Here is a 15,046-nt window from a genome sequence, read left to right as displayed (position 1 = left end):
GTGGATGATAAGGTGTGGTGAATTTGTATGTTACACCACATTCCTTCTACATGGCTTTTAAGTATGCAGACATAAAGTTGCTACCCCTGTCTGATACAACCTCTTTTGGGAAACCCACCCTGGAAAAGATTCCCAGGAGGGCTTTTGCTACTGCAGGTGCTGTAGTGGTCCTTAAAGGGATTGCTTCAGGATATCTTGTGGCATGGTCCACTACCACCAAGATAAACCTATTGCCTGAAGCAGTAGGAGGGTCAAGGGGGCCAACTATGTCAACCCTTACCCTTTCAAAGGGAACCCCAGCCACAGGTAGTGGAATAAAGGGTGCCTTTGGGGTGCCACCAGTCTTGCCACTGGCTTGACAGGTGACACAGGACTTACAAAAGTCTTTTGTGTCCTCTGACATCCTAGGCCAGTGAAACAGGGGGACAAGCCTTTCCCACGTTTTAATCTGACCCAAATGTCCAGCCAAGGGAATGTCATGTGCCAGAGGTAGGAGGAAGTCTCTGTACTGCAGGGGAATGACCAATCTCCTGGCTGCTCCAGGTTTTGGGTCCCTTGCCTCTGCGTACAAGAGGTTGTCCTCCCAGTAAACTCTATGTGAGTCACTGACATCCCCATTTTGCTGTATGACAACTTGCTGTCTTAGACCCTCTAATGAGGGACAGGTTTGCTGTGCCACACTCAGCTGCTCCCTGGCAGGCCCCCCTCCACCCAAAAGCTCAGCAGTGTCTGCTGCCAGCTCCTCTGGTGAAGGTTCTGCACAGGGGGGAAATTCTTCTTCCTCAGAAGTAGAATCATCTGTAGAGGGAGGGATAGTGGGTAGGGATTTACCCTTACTACCCCTAGCTTTAGGGAGCACTTGGTCCATTGTTCCAGGATCCAAGTCTACCTCTCCTTTTTGCTTTTTGGGCTGAGCCCTTGTCAAAGCAAAAATATGCCCAGGAATGCCCAGCATTGCTGCATGAACCTCCAACTCCACTTCTGCCCAAGCTGATGTCTCTAAATCATTTCCTAGTAGACAGTCTACAGGTAAATCTGAAGCAACCACAACTTTCTTTGGACCAGTAACCCCCTCCCCAGTTGAGATTCACAACAGCCATGGGGTGGCTAAGAGTGTTATTATGAGCGTCTGTCACTTGGTACTAGTGACCAAGTAGGTGTTGTTCAGGGTGTACCAGTTTCTCTATTACCATGGTAACACTGGCACCTGTGTCCCTGTAGGCCTGAACCTCAACACCATTTATTAGGGGAAGTTGCTTGTACTTATCCATATTAAGGGGACAAGCAATGAAGGTGGCCAAATCAATGGCACCTTCAGAGACTAGCACAGCCTCTGTGGTCTCCCTAACAAGACCAACCCCAACCCCAACTAAATTACCAAAAGTGAGCCCAGCTACTCCCTTGTATTGGCTATTAGTAGGTTTGCTCCCACCACCTCTGCTATTACTAGGGGCACTAGAGGTTGCAGTAGGGGTTGTGGTAGTGGGAGGCTTGGTGCTTTTCTTTGGACAACTGGCATCAGTTGTCCAATGGCCTTTTACTTTACATAAATAGCACCATGGTTTCTTTACTTGATTAGAAGAGGATTTGGACCCACCACCCCCACCAGAGTGTTTTTGTGGGCCTGATGAAGACTCATTTTTAGATTTGTCCCCACCCTTGTCTGAAGACTTACCATCCTTCTTCTTGCCATCCTTGTCACCCCCTGTATGAACTTTTCTGTTCACTCTTGTTCTGACCCACTTGTCTGCCTTCTTTCCCAATTCCTGGGGAGAGGTCAGATCTGAGTTCACTAGATTTGGTGTAACAAATCAGACACACAGTTATTAAGAATATGCTCTCTCAGGATTAAGTTATACAGGCTTTCATAGTCAGAAACTTTACTGCCATGTAACCACCCCTCCAAGGCCTTCACTGAATAGTCAACAAAGTCTACCCAGTCTTGTGAGGACTCTTTTCTGGTTTCTCTGAACTTAATCCTGTATTGTTCAGTGGTTAAGCCAAATCCTTCCAAGAGTGCATTCTTCAAAACTGTAAAATTATTGGCATCACTTTCCTTCACAGTAAGGAGCCTATCCCTACCCTTTCCACTGAAAGATAGCCATAGGATAGCAGCCCACTGCCTTTGAGGGACCCCCTGTACCATACAGGCCCTCTCAAGTGCAGCAAACCACCTGTTAATGTCATCCCCCTCCTTGTAAGGGGGAACTATCTTATGCAGATTCCTAGAATCATGTTCTCTCACAGGATTGCTATCTGGAATACTGCAGCTGCCACCATGGGGTCCTAACCCCAACCTCTGTCTCTCTTTTTATAAGTCTAGGGATTCCCTGTCTAGAGCCAGCTGTTGCTGTTTAAGCTTCAGTCTGGACTCTTCCACTCTCAACTTATTCAGTTCCCTTTCTAACATCTTATCATCAGGGTGGGTGGGTTGGGAATGTTTTGACACAGAAGAAAGATTTGAATGAACAGAGGGAGACCTGTCCCTGACAGTTGGCACCCTAACAACCTGGCCTCCAGGAACAAAATCATCCCTACTGTGATGGGAGCTTCTATTACTACCAGCATTGCTAGGTGGTCTGCTAAGGGGCAGATTAGGAAGGGCACCCTCTAACACTCTTACTGGGGGCTCCCCTGAGTCAGAGTGTGAGCTATCTTCTAACTTGTCAATTGAACTGCCAGCTAAGGCCTTATCATTTTCAATAAGCATGTTAGACAATAATTCTCTAGAGGGGTTCTTTCCTACCACTAAACCTCTATCAATGCAGAGACTCTTTAGGCTCTTAAAGTTAAGGTGGTCATAAGCTGTATTGACCAAATTAAGAGGAGTTCCTACATCAGACATGATAGAAAAAGGTTTAGAGACAGATAGAAGAGAGAAAAAGTTTCAGGACTTTTTAAGGAAACAGAAAAAAAACTTTTTCAACTTTTAGGAAACTTTTTGAAAGTTTAGGAGTACTTTTCAGCACTTAGCAGATAGTATAAGAGAAGAAAAGCAAAACCTTTTGGTTAGGTGTACATACACTGAACGTGTTTTGTATATTATTCTCTTATGAAAAGTACACAATGACAAAGTGGTAAGTAGTTGCAAGTACTTATCCCACCGCTGCACAACCAATGTAGGAGGCTGGCCTGGCTTGCAGTGGGTACCAAGGGGTACTTACACTCTGTGCCAGGTCCAGTTATCCCTTATTAGTGTAGAAGAGGTGTTTCTAGCAGCTTAGGCTGATAGAAGGTAGCTATAGCAGAGCAGCTTAGGCTGAACTAGGAGACATGCAAAGCTCCTACTATACCACTGGTGTCATATGCACAATATCATAAGAAAACACAATACACAGATATACTAAAAATAAAGGTACTTTATTTTTATGACAATATGCCAAAAGTATCTCAGTGAGTACCCTCAGTATGAGGATGCCAAATATACACAAGATATATGTACACAATACCAAAAATATGCAGTAATAGCAAAAGGAAGTAATGCAAGCAATGTAAAGTTATAGTAGATTGCAATAGGAGCACATAGGTATGGGGCAACACAAACAATATACTCCAAAAGTGGAATGCGAACCACGAATGGACCCCAAACCTATGTGAGCTTGTAGAGGGTCGCTGGGACTGTAAGAAAACAGTGAGGGTTAGAAAAATAGCCCACCCCAAGACCCTGAAAAGTAGGTGTAAAGTGCACCTATATTCCCCAGAGAGCACAGAAGTCGTGATAGGGGAATTCTGCAAGGAAGACCAACACCAGCAATGAAACAACAGTGGATTTCCAGACCTGAGTACCTGTGAAACAAGGGGACCAAGTCCACGAGTCGCGACAATGTCGAGAGAGGGCAGATGCCCAGGAAATGCCAGCTGAGGGTGCAAAGAAGCTGCCACCGGATGGTAGAGGCTGTGGATTCTGCAAGAACGAAGAGGACTAGGAACTTCCCCTTTGGAAGATGGATGTCCCACTTCGTGAAGAAGCTTGCAGAGGTGTTCCCACGCAGAAAGACCACAAACAAGCCTTGCTAGCTGCAAGGGTTGTGGTTCGGGTTTTTGGATGCTGCTGTGGCCCAGGAGGGACCAGGATGTCGCCACTTGGATGAGGAGATAGAGGGGGCACCCAGTAAGTCAGGGAGCCCTCACAGAAGCAGGCAGCAAATACCGGAACAGGCACTTGGAAGAGGAGTGAACCGGAGTCCACCCGAAGTCAGAAAAGGGAGTCCCACGATGCCGGAGGACAACTCAGAAGGTTGTGCACTGCAGTTTAGAGTGTCGGGGACCCAGGCTTGGCTGTGCATGAAGGAAATCCTGGAAGAGTGCACAGGAGCCGGAGCAGCTGCCAATCATGCGGTACCCAGCAATGCAGTCTAGCGTGGGGAGGCAAGGACTTGCCTCCACCAAACTTGGACTGAAGAGTCACTGGACTGTGGGAGTCACTTGGACAGAGTTGCTGAGTTTCAGGGACCACGCTTGTCGTGCTGAGAGGGGACCCAGAGGACCGGTGATGCAGTCTTTTGTTGCCTGCGGTTGCAGGGGAAAGATTCCGTCGACCCATCGGAGATTTCTTCAGAGCTCCTGGTGCAAGAAGGAGGCAGGCTACCCCCAGAGCATGCACCACCAGGAAACAGGCGAGAAAGCCGTCAGGATGAAGCGATACAAGGTTGCAGTAGTCGTCTTGGCTACTTTGTTGCGGTTTTGCAGGCGTCCTGAACAGTCAGCGGTCGATCCTTTGGCAGAAGGTGAAGAGAGAAGTGCAGAGGAACTCTGGTGAGCTCGTGCATTCAGTATCTGAAGAATTCCCCAAAGCAGAGACCCTAAATTGCCAGAAAAGGAGGTTTGGCTACCTAGGAAGGAGGATAGGCTAGTAACACAGGTAAGAGCCTATCAAAAGGAGTCTCTGACGTCACCTGCTGGCCCTGGCCACTCAGAGCAGTCCAGTGTGCCAGCACACCTCTGAATCCAAGATGGCAGAGGTCTGGGGCACGCTGGAGGAGCTCTGGGCACCTCCCCTGGGAGGTGCAGGTCAGGGGAGTGGTCACTCCCCTTTCCTTTGTCCAGTTTCGCGCCGGAGCAGGGCTGGGGGATCCCTGATCTGGTGTAGACTGGCTTATGCAGAGATGGGCACCATCTGTGCCCATCAAAGCATTTCCAGAGGCTGGGGGAGGCTACTCCTCCCCAGTCCTTGACACCTATTTCCAAAGGGAGAGGGTGTAACACCCTCTCTCTGAGGAAGTCCTTTGTTCTGCTTTCCTGGGCCAGGCCTGGCTGGACCCCAGGAGGGCAGAAACCTGTCTGAGGGGTTGGCAGCAGCTGCAGTGAAACCCCGGGAAAGGCAGTTTGGCAGTACCCGGGTTCTGTGCTAGAGACCCGGGGGATCATGGAATTGTCCCCCCAATGCCAGAATGGCATTGGGGGGACAATTCCATGATCCTAGACATATTACATGGCCATGTTCGGAGTTACCATTGTGACGCTGTACATAGGTAGAGACCTATGTACAGTGCACGCGTGTAATGGTGTCCCCGCACTCACAAAGTTCGGGGAATTTGCCCTGAACGATGTGGGGGCACCTTGGCTAGTGCCAGGGTGCCCACACACTAAGTAACTTTGCACCCAACCTTCACCAGGTGAAGGTTAGACATATAGGTGACTTATAAGTTACTTAAGTGCAGTGGTAAATGGCTGTGAAATAACGTGGACGTTATTTCACTCAGGCTGCACTAGCAGGCCTGTGTAAGAATTGTCAGATCTCCCTATGGGTGGCAAAAGAAATGCTGCAGCCCATAGGGATCTCCTGGAACCCCAATACCCTGGGTACCTTAGTACCATATACTAGGGAATTATAAGGGTGTTCCAGTATGCCAATGTGAATTGGTGAAATTGGTCACTAGCCTGTTAGTGACAATTTAGAAAGCAGAGAGAGCATAACCACTGAGGTTCTGGTTAGCAGAGCCTCAGTGAGACAGTTAGTCATCACACAGGGAACACATACAGGGCACACTTATGAGCACTGGGGCCCTGACTGGCAGGGTCCCAGTGACACATACACTAAAACAACATATATACAGTGAAATATGGGGGTAACATGCCAGGCAAGATGGTACTTTCCTACACCCTGTGTACAATCTTCACTCCCTCCAGACCCCCAAGTATTTCTGTGTGTGTATGGCTGCTAGTAACTACCACACATACAGCAAAAGCTGGGAATGCTAGACAAGTGTCAGGGGTGCAGAGGGCATGTTCCTGAAGTCTTTTGTGTTGTCTATTAGAACATGTCACATTTATTGATTGGAATGTTCTGATTAGTTTTATACAATAGCACATACCAGCCATTGAAGGCACATTCCCATGTTATAACCACTCATTTTCACACAGACCAATTACTCTATAGTGGGTCTTTTATGGGCAGAAAATCCTACTACAGTACACTACAATGATATAGCTACATTCTTTCATCATAGAGCAGAATGATCTAATATATTTATAATTTGCTGTAGTATGATGTTGCAGTTATTAAAGTGCAAATCTTCTGTTATATGTCTTTGCCTGTTGCTTACAGTTATAATAGTAGACTATCATGTTATTGTTATATGTAGCCTGCTATAGCAGACTATAAGGATATGATAACGTTAATAGACAGTCATGGCAAATAGCAATTTTTCTATTTGTAAAGCATAAAAGGTGTTTCCAGAAGGAACCTTTTTTAGTGTTTCTAACTTTTATTGATTTTCCTTTGAACACATTTTTGGGTTGAAGAAAAATGGTAAAATAAAGGGTTGTGAGAATTTGGATTTAAAATACATAATAAACATGTAACAATCTTTGCAGGTTTTCTAATGGGCAGTTACCAGTTTATCTCTGCCTGATGTACTCTGATGTCCGGCAGACACAAACTTCAGACAGCCCATGCAATATAGTTCCATATACTGATACAGTGGGCTACGATCCTGTGCAAAAACGGAAGCAACTTCATTAAGAGGGCTGTCTCCAACTTGAACTCTATGAAGAAAGAGCTGTGGATGTGAAAGCTACGCTTCAGGATATGGTTTCTTCTTTGCTGGTTGCCTCAAGCTGCCAGTTATGGTTTGTTCATGTATTTCCACATGCCAGATAATCCAAAGGAATATTTTTGAAGTCTCTCTGAAGAACTCCCAGTGGCATATTGTGCATGTTACTATCTGTGCTGACACTCTGTTTTTGTCTCTCCAGGATGGTAAAAATTCCTTCAAACGGGACTTGTATGTGGCCTGTGGTTGGACCTCCTGCTCCTCCTCATGTAAGTCTTGTTCTCTGGGCACTTCAGGAGATGCTATTTTTGTTAAATCCCCACAAACATTAGAAACATCGAAAAAAAACAAGATATAGAGTTCAGTGTGTGAACTCTTTCCAGTGCCATTTCCTAATAACAGAAAGAGGGTGGGCACTATCTGTCTGCACATGATCCTGATGACATTAGCTAATGCAATTGTGTTGCATTGTGAATTATAGGTACTTGGGTACCTATTCCAGATGCCACTGTACCGTCACACCTAAAAACACACAAACTTGACAAAAAACAAGAAGACACCTTACTTAATTTTACCTATGACAAAATGATGCCTCAAACTTAAAACAAAATAATTTCGTAATACTCTCCGCAACTTTAAAAAAATAAAAACCATTTTACAGATCAATCCCTGGACACACTTGAGGGGCCTGCAGTAGGAATTAAACCCATATAGGACTCCCACTGGATCCGCTCATTGGTTCTGTTGGTCCCACAGTAGCACCAGCATACGTAAGAGAGATACAAATATATATATATAAACCATGAAATCACAACTATTAGGTGTATAAAAAAGTATAAATTATGTTTTTAAACAAAATCTAAAACTTATTAAAACAGAAATGTTTAAAGTAACAGTACTCTAAGGCATTGCAAAAAATTTCACAACTTATGTTAAGAAAAAGATTCCAAGAAAAAAATCAAAGGCCAACATGACATTATAGTTAGGTATAGTAATAAGATCCTACATTACACTGAAAAAAAAACAGATAAAAAAGTCAATGAAAAAAACAAAGATTAAAGGGGTGTTGTAGTTAGGTCACATATAACTTATCATTTTAAATCTGACCTCCACAATGTATGCACTTTCTTCACTATTTTACAGCCCAGAGGTAGAATGGTAAATCTCTCCGTCCCAATGTGTGCACTTTGCCCAATGTTTGTTACACTGGAATTAGAATAGTAAATCCCCCCCTCCACGTTAATGCACTTCATTACTGTTTGTTAGATTGAAGTTAGAATAGTGTACGTTAACTACTAATGTGTGCCTTTTGCTTTTGGTTATAATAAGATTTGGTTATAATAAAAGTGTATTTCAATTGTTTTTTCTAATATCCGGATTATGCTATTATTTAACTTAATTTTCTATTTTGTTTATTTTAATTATTTACCAATTTTAGTATGTCTTAGAGGTTTAAAGATATTCATTTGTTATATATTGTTTACATATTATTCATATTGTTTGAATACATGTAAAATATGTTTTAATATTTTTGCTTAGCAATTATTTGTATGTATTCATAAAAATGTATTGTTAAAAGAATTAAAGCTAATAGATGAAGATTTATATGTTATGTTTTATGCTACATATTTTTGAAATATATTAATGTTAAAAATAATGCACCTTTATTTTCAAATTCTAATAATGATAATTACAAATATACTACATTACAATGTCAATATTTTGGACCACAACATTTTTGGCCAATATAGTTTTCTAATTTACATTATAAGTATATAAAGTTAATATATTTATGGTTGCTATGCTTACCACAATATTTTTGTACCACAATATTTTTGTGGTTTACATTGTGTCATACAAGCCAACTATTTATTTCACAAATGTGATGGAATACCCTGTCCTCTAAACTCTCTGTCCAACCACCCTATTCAGAGTCAGGCAGACCATCAGCTTTCCATCAGTGGTGCTACCGTTGGCGCCACTAACTTAAAGCTTATACTGATGAACTGAAATAGTGCTGTGTGTGGGAGTAAGAATAGAAGAGGAGGGGAAGCCCTTTAACCCCACTGGATCAGGGACAGAAACAAAACCGAAATACAGGAATCCAGCAGGGATGAATACCAAACCAAGTAACTCAGTGACAACATAAATTATTCACTGAGAAAATATATTTCTTTATTCAGATTAACTCAATTAAATTAAATTATGCTTAGTGTCTACAAGTCACACTCTCACAACTGTGTGACAACTAACAAAACCTAAAATCACCAAAGGAAGTATATAAACAACAAAGAGCAATGTCGAAATACTATACAAAACCAACACAGTGCTAAAAACAAATGAATTAATAGTTCCTTTGAGCACCGTTATATTGTAGCCTATAAGCTGCTTAGCCATTCAGTGGCAAGCAGTATTATGTCGAGGTAATGCAAATAATGGAAAAGACGTATAGTCCGTCAGCCAAGAGTCTGTCGCTGATAAAAATATCCGATACAATCCAATGATTTTAACATCCAATTATTCGAGAATTCCAACACACATTCCTCCACTGTTATAGTCGACGCGTTTCGGCCTTTATAAATCTGGACTCCTCGGGACATCAGGAACAGTGCCTTCATGGTTTGTTATTGCTGAAGATAGCGTTCAAACATTGAATGCATCACTAAAATAGCAAATTACCTAATCCAATTACATGCGGTAGAATTGAGCAGCGCTTGACCGGCATTATAAAGTAAAACCGAGTCGAGCGCGGTAACCCTTTACGGGTGTGGGATTAAGGGCATCAGTCACCTGCTGTGGAAGAAAAAACTCACTGGGTGTGGGGATTTTTTCAAAAACAAACTCCCACTTTGTGAATTTGTTTCTGAAAATCAAACACTTTGGTGGACGGCCATCTAACTGCCTGCAGTCATCAACCAAATGTTTAGTTCCTTGAGCTGAACCGCTCTGACTGTAATTTCTCTGGAGGTACAGAGATCACTACTTGGCTGAAATGTCCTTTACCACCCAGACTGACAGCCAACTGGCCATCAAACTCTAAATCAGTCTCTAAGTATATAGGTCCTCATTACAACCCTGGCGGTCGGTGATAAAGCGGCGGTAATACTGCCAACAGGCCGACGGTAACAAAAATGGAATTATGACCATGGCGGAAACCGCTCACACAGACAGTCACTTTAACACACTGACCATCCCGGCAGTTGCAACAAGCACCACGGCGGTAACAGCCAACAGCCAGGCGGAAGACAATGTACCACCCACAGTATTACAACAGGCCAATCCGCCACCTTTTCCGGGGCCGTACCAACGACATCAAAAGCACGGCAGAAACAGTACTCAGAAGGCAAAGGACTCACCCCTGGAGATAGGAGGAAGACCCACGCCGTCATGTAGCCCGAGTTGCAGGTGTTCCCCATGCTCGTCTATCTCCTTCTTCACTATGAACACCAACGCCGGGGAAGACGACGACCACAGTGAGTACTGCCTCCTAGCATACAGGTGAGGGGGGGGGGAAGAGAGTGACACACACACTCAACACGCAACACCCTCACCCCCAACACCATACACATAAACTGATGCAGCAATAAAAAATATTTACCCTGTACCCCCCAGGAATAATGCAAGGACAAAAGGAATTGATTAAAGTGAGTGTTATAAGATAAAATTGTAGAAAATCGTGCTTCAAAATCAAAACAATATATACATATTTACAAATGGAGGGACACAGCCCAGTCCACAATGTCCGTGGGCCACAGGGCCACATCACATAGGCCAAGGCCCAACTTGACTCCTGCAACATAGAGAGAACACCGCAGGGACATCAAGTCGAAAATACACAGGCACCTAAGGGGACAGGGAACTGGGGGAACCTCAGCGGCAAGATGGTACAACACCACTGGTCCTGGAGGGGGCTACATGCCCTGTGCAATGTACTGGGGAGTGCAAGGCCACAGTCTCTCTAGTGGGTGGTTTGCCCACTGCTTGGTCCTGGGGAGTGCAAGGCCACAGTCTCTCAAGTGTGTGGTCTGCCCACTGCTTGGTCCTGGGGAGTGCAAATACACAGTCTCTCAAGTGGATGGCTACTCCACTGGTTCTGGAGGGGGCTTTGTGCCCAGTGTGCTTCATCCTGGCATGGATGAGGTGAGTGGATGGCTTCTTCCACTGGTTCTGGAGAGGGCTTTGTGCCCAGTGTGCTTCATCCAGCAAGGAGTGGGTGAGTGGATGGCTTCTTATACTGGTTCTGGAGGGGGCTTTGTGCCCAGTGTGCTTCATCCTGGCAAGGAGGGGGTGAGTGGATGGCTTCTTCCACTGGTTCTGGAGGGGGCTTTGTACCCTGTGATGCAGCACTTGGGGAGTGCAAGGTCACAGTCTCTCACCTGGGTGTCACACCCACAGGATTTGCAGGGTCTAGGACGCACTACAGTCCATGGAGGCAGAACTACACACTGCCCACCAGTGGTGACGGCTGCTCAGTGGTGGCAGTGCCGGTGTTGGTGCTGGCAGTGGTGGGGGGAGGCTCCAGCCCATCCCCTGCATCCTCAGATGGCTGCCCACTAGGGCTGCTGGCGGTGCTGCCAGTGGTGGGGGAGGCTCCAGCCCATCCCCTGCAGCCTCGGACGGCTGCCCATTGGGGCTGCTGGCGGTGCTGGCAATGGTAGGGGGAGGCTCCAGCCCATCCCCTGCAGCCTCGGACAGCTGCCCACTGGGGCTGCTACTGCTGGCGGTGCTGCAGGCAGTGGTGCTGGTGGTGGTGCTGGTGGCGTTGCTGGTGTTGGGAATGCCAGTGGTGGGGGAGGCTCCAGCCATCCCTTGCAGCCTCGGACGGCTGCCCACTGGGGCTGCTGCTGCTGGCAGTGCTGCAGGCAGTGGTGCTGGTGGCGGTTCTGGTGGAGGTGCTGGTGGCAGTGCTGGTGGTGGTGCTGGTGTTGGGAATGCCATTAGTGGGGGGAGGCTCCAGCCCCTCCCCTGCAGCCTTGGACGGCAGCCCACTGGGGCTGCTGCTGCTGGCAGTGCTGCAGGCAGTGGTGCTGGTGTCGGGAATGACAGTGGTGGGAGGAGGCTCCAGCCCTTCCCCTGCAGCCTCGGACAGCTAAACCACAGTGGTTGGTGTTGGGGGCTCAGAATCAGTCCCAGCACCAGGCCTCCTGTCCTTCCTGCCTGCAGGGCAGGCCACTTGCCCTTACCCATCCCAGTTGGTGGTGCCTCCTTGCCCTTGGCAGCTGGTGGTGCCTCCTTGCCCTTGCCTTTGGAGGCTGGTGGTGCCTCCTTGCCCTTCCCCTTGGCAGCTGGTGTTGCCTCCTTGCCCTTCCCCTTGGCAGCTGGTGGTGCCTCCTTGCCTTTCCCCTTGGCAGCTGGTGCAGGCACACTATCAGTGCTGATGGCTGGTTCCCTGGAGACTCTCCCACCTGCAGCAGCTCCCGACACTACTGTGGCCATGGACTGGGTGGCTGAGGTGCTCGGCTGGGTTCTGACTACCCTGGCCCGACATGAAGGGCGGGGGAGGGAGGGGTAGGGAAGATGTCTACGGCGGAGAGGAAAAGCTTCTTAGGGACACTGGGGAGGGAAGAGGGTGAAGGTATGGGAGTGGAGGAAGAGGGAGTGGTTGTAGGAGGTGTCTGTCTGCTGTGTTTGGGTGCAGGTGCATGGGCTGGATGCTGTTGTGAGGTGGATGGCTGTTGGGTGTCTGAGTGCTTGCGTTTGTGTACTTTGGGAGGAGGGGGCACAGACACAGTGGGAGAGGACACAGGGGTTGTGTGCATGCATGTGGGGGTGGTGACTGCCAGTGAGGGGTGTGTAGAGATAGACGTGATGGTGATGGGTGTAGCGGATGAGGATGTAGTGCATGCAGGTGTGAGTAGAGACGCTACTGGGAGGGTGGTGGACGACAAGGAGGAGGGGGGCATAGTGGAGGCAGTGGTTGGTGTGTCCGCAGCTGGATGGTGTTTGTGTGAGTGCCTGTGGGATGATGTGTGGTGCTTGTGTTTGCCTTAGCCACTCCTGTGTGTTGTCTTGGGTGCATGCCGGTCTGAATGGGTGCTTGGGATAGGTTGGGATTGAGGGGAATGGGGCTGGGTAGAGGAAGTTGGAGGGGGGAGGCTAGAGACAGAGACAATGGCTGCCATCAGGGAGGAGGCCAGAGCCTGGATTGATCTCTGTTGGGGCACCATGCCAGAGTGAATGCCCTCCAGGAATGCATTTGTTTGTTGCAAATGGCATGCCAGCCCCTGGATGGCATTCACTATGGTTGACTGCCCAACAGAGATGGATTGCAGGAGGTCAATAGCCTCCTCACTCAGGACAGCAGGGCTGACTGGGGCAGGGCCTGAGGTGCCTGGGGCAAAGGAGATGCCCACCCTCCTGGGTGAGCAGGCACGGGAAACTCGCTGAGAGGCTGTTGGGAGGGCGGTGCTGGTACGGGGGTGGCAGCTGTACCTGTAGTTGGTGTGGTGACAGAGGTGTCGGTCAGCAGTAGAGAGCTTCCATGGGAGGAGGTATCACTGTCCAAACTGTCCCCTCCTGTCTCTGCCGTGGTGCTCCCCTTGCCCTCTGTCCCACTGGTGCCCGTAATGTCGGTGGATTCGGCCTCATGGGCCATGTGGGATATTGCTCTCTCTCTGTCGCCGGTGCCTCTGCTCCTCCGCCAGATGATGCTAATGCACATAAGGACAGGGTGACAAAACAAAAAGGGGGGAAAGAGACAAAGGATACACGTGGTCAATGGCTGCCCCAACACCACCGTTGGCGTACACAGCACCCTCACACAGGGAACAGGCTTACACACTATGCAATGCAGTACCAGTCACAATGCTAGTCACCAGCCCAAGGACAGGAATACCTCATGCCAATGGCAGCATACCTGACACCCACATACCCCTGCCCAATAGTGGATGCCTACTAGATTAGTAGGAAGTGGTGTTCATCAGCCCCTGCACAACATGGGACCTACCCTGCAATGTCTGGCCTAGGGGCACCCACAGTCCCACATCCCCCACCCGTAGACCACCCCACCACAGGCAAGTAGTAGATTTGGAAACCGTACTCATCCCCTTGTGGCTGCTGTGATGCCCTCAAGCGACCATCCAGCTCTGGATAGGCCACCGGCAGTATGCAACACATCAGGGGGTCAGGGTTCGGCGGGCACCCCTTCCTCGTTGGGGGGCCAACCCCAGCTGGGCCTCCGCCGTCTTCCCTGCCCAGGATCTCAGGTCCTCCCACCGTTTGCAACAGTGGGTGCTCCGCCTGCCGTAGACCCCCAGGGTCCGCACGTCCATGGCGATGGCACGCCATATACCCTTTTTCTGATGGGCGCTGACCTGCAGACAAATAAACATAGAAAAAGGTATCAGCCATACCGTCCAGCCTGTTACACTCATGTCCCACCATAGCCCTCCCATCCCCTTACGCACAGACAATGCCCACCATACATGCAGCACGCTGCCCAGGACCCTTCCACCAACCCCTCCCTTACACGAGGCCCTCACACACAGCACTACATTAATTCATGCCCCATGCATCGTGCTCACAGTGTACTCACCTGTTGGTCTGGGGGCCCATACAGCATTCGGTACTGGGGTAGGACCACATCCACCAGTCTCTCCAACTCCGCAGCAGTGAAGGCAGGGGCCCTTTTCCCAGTGACTCGAGCCATGGTCGGTTCCAGACACAGGTCACAGCAGCACTTGCAGTGTAGGTCCTCTCCTGTTGAATGTCAGGTAGCAAGTGAGAGAACAGATAGAAAATGGCGGTCACATCTGCGGCGGTGCGTACCGTCACCGTCGGCGTACTTCACCATTGCCCACTGTAACCCATAGGGCCAAATGACAACCAATGAGGAGTTGCACGGCGGTACTCATCCGCCTCCTGCAACGGCGCACAATGTCAACAGCAGTACCTCATTTCCAAATGTCCATCCACACAGGACAAGCGGGCACCATTTCAGGGGGAGGGGGCAGGCCATGGCACCTAACTGCATCACAGTACACATAGGCACGATTTGGGCCTATCCAAAAACATACTGTTTCTGTCACAACATGAAATGCAGTGTACAGTTT

The sequence above is a fragment of the Pleurodeles waltl genome, chromosome 6 (assembly GCF_031143425.1).
Source record: "Pleurodeles waltl isolate 20211129_DDA chromosome 6, aPleWal1.hap1.20221129, whole genome shotgun sequence".
Lineage (NCBI taxonomy): Eukaryota > Metazoa > Chordata > Amphibia > Caudata > Salamandridae > Pleurodeles > Pleurodeles waltl.
The sequence above is the reverse complement of the archived record's forward strand: the minus strand, read 5'-3'. Positions refer to the sequence as shown.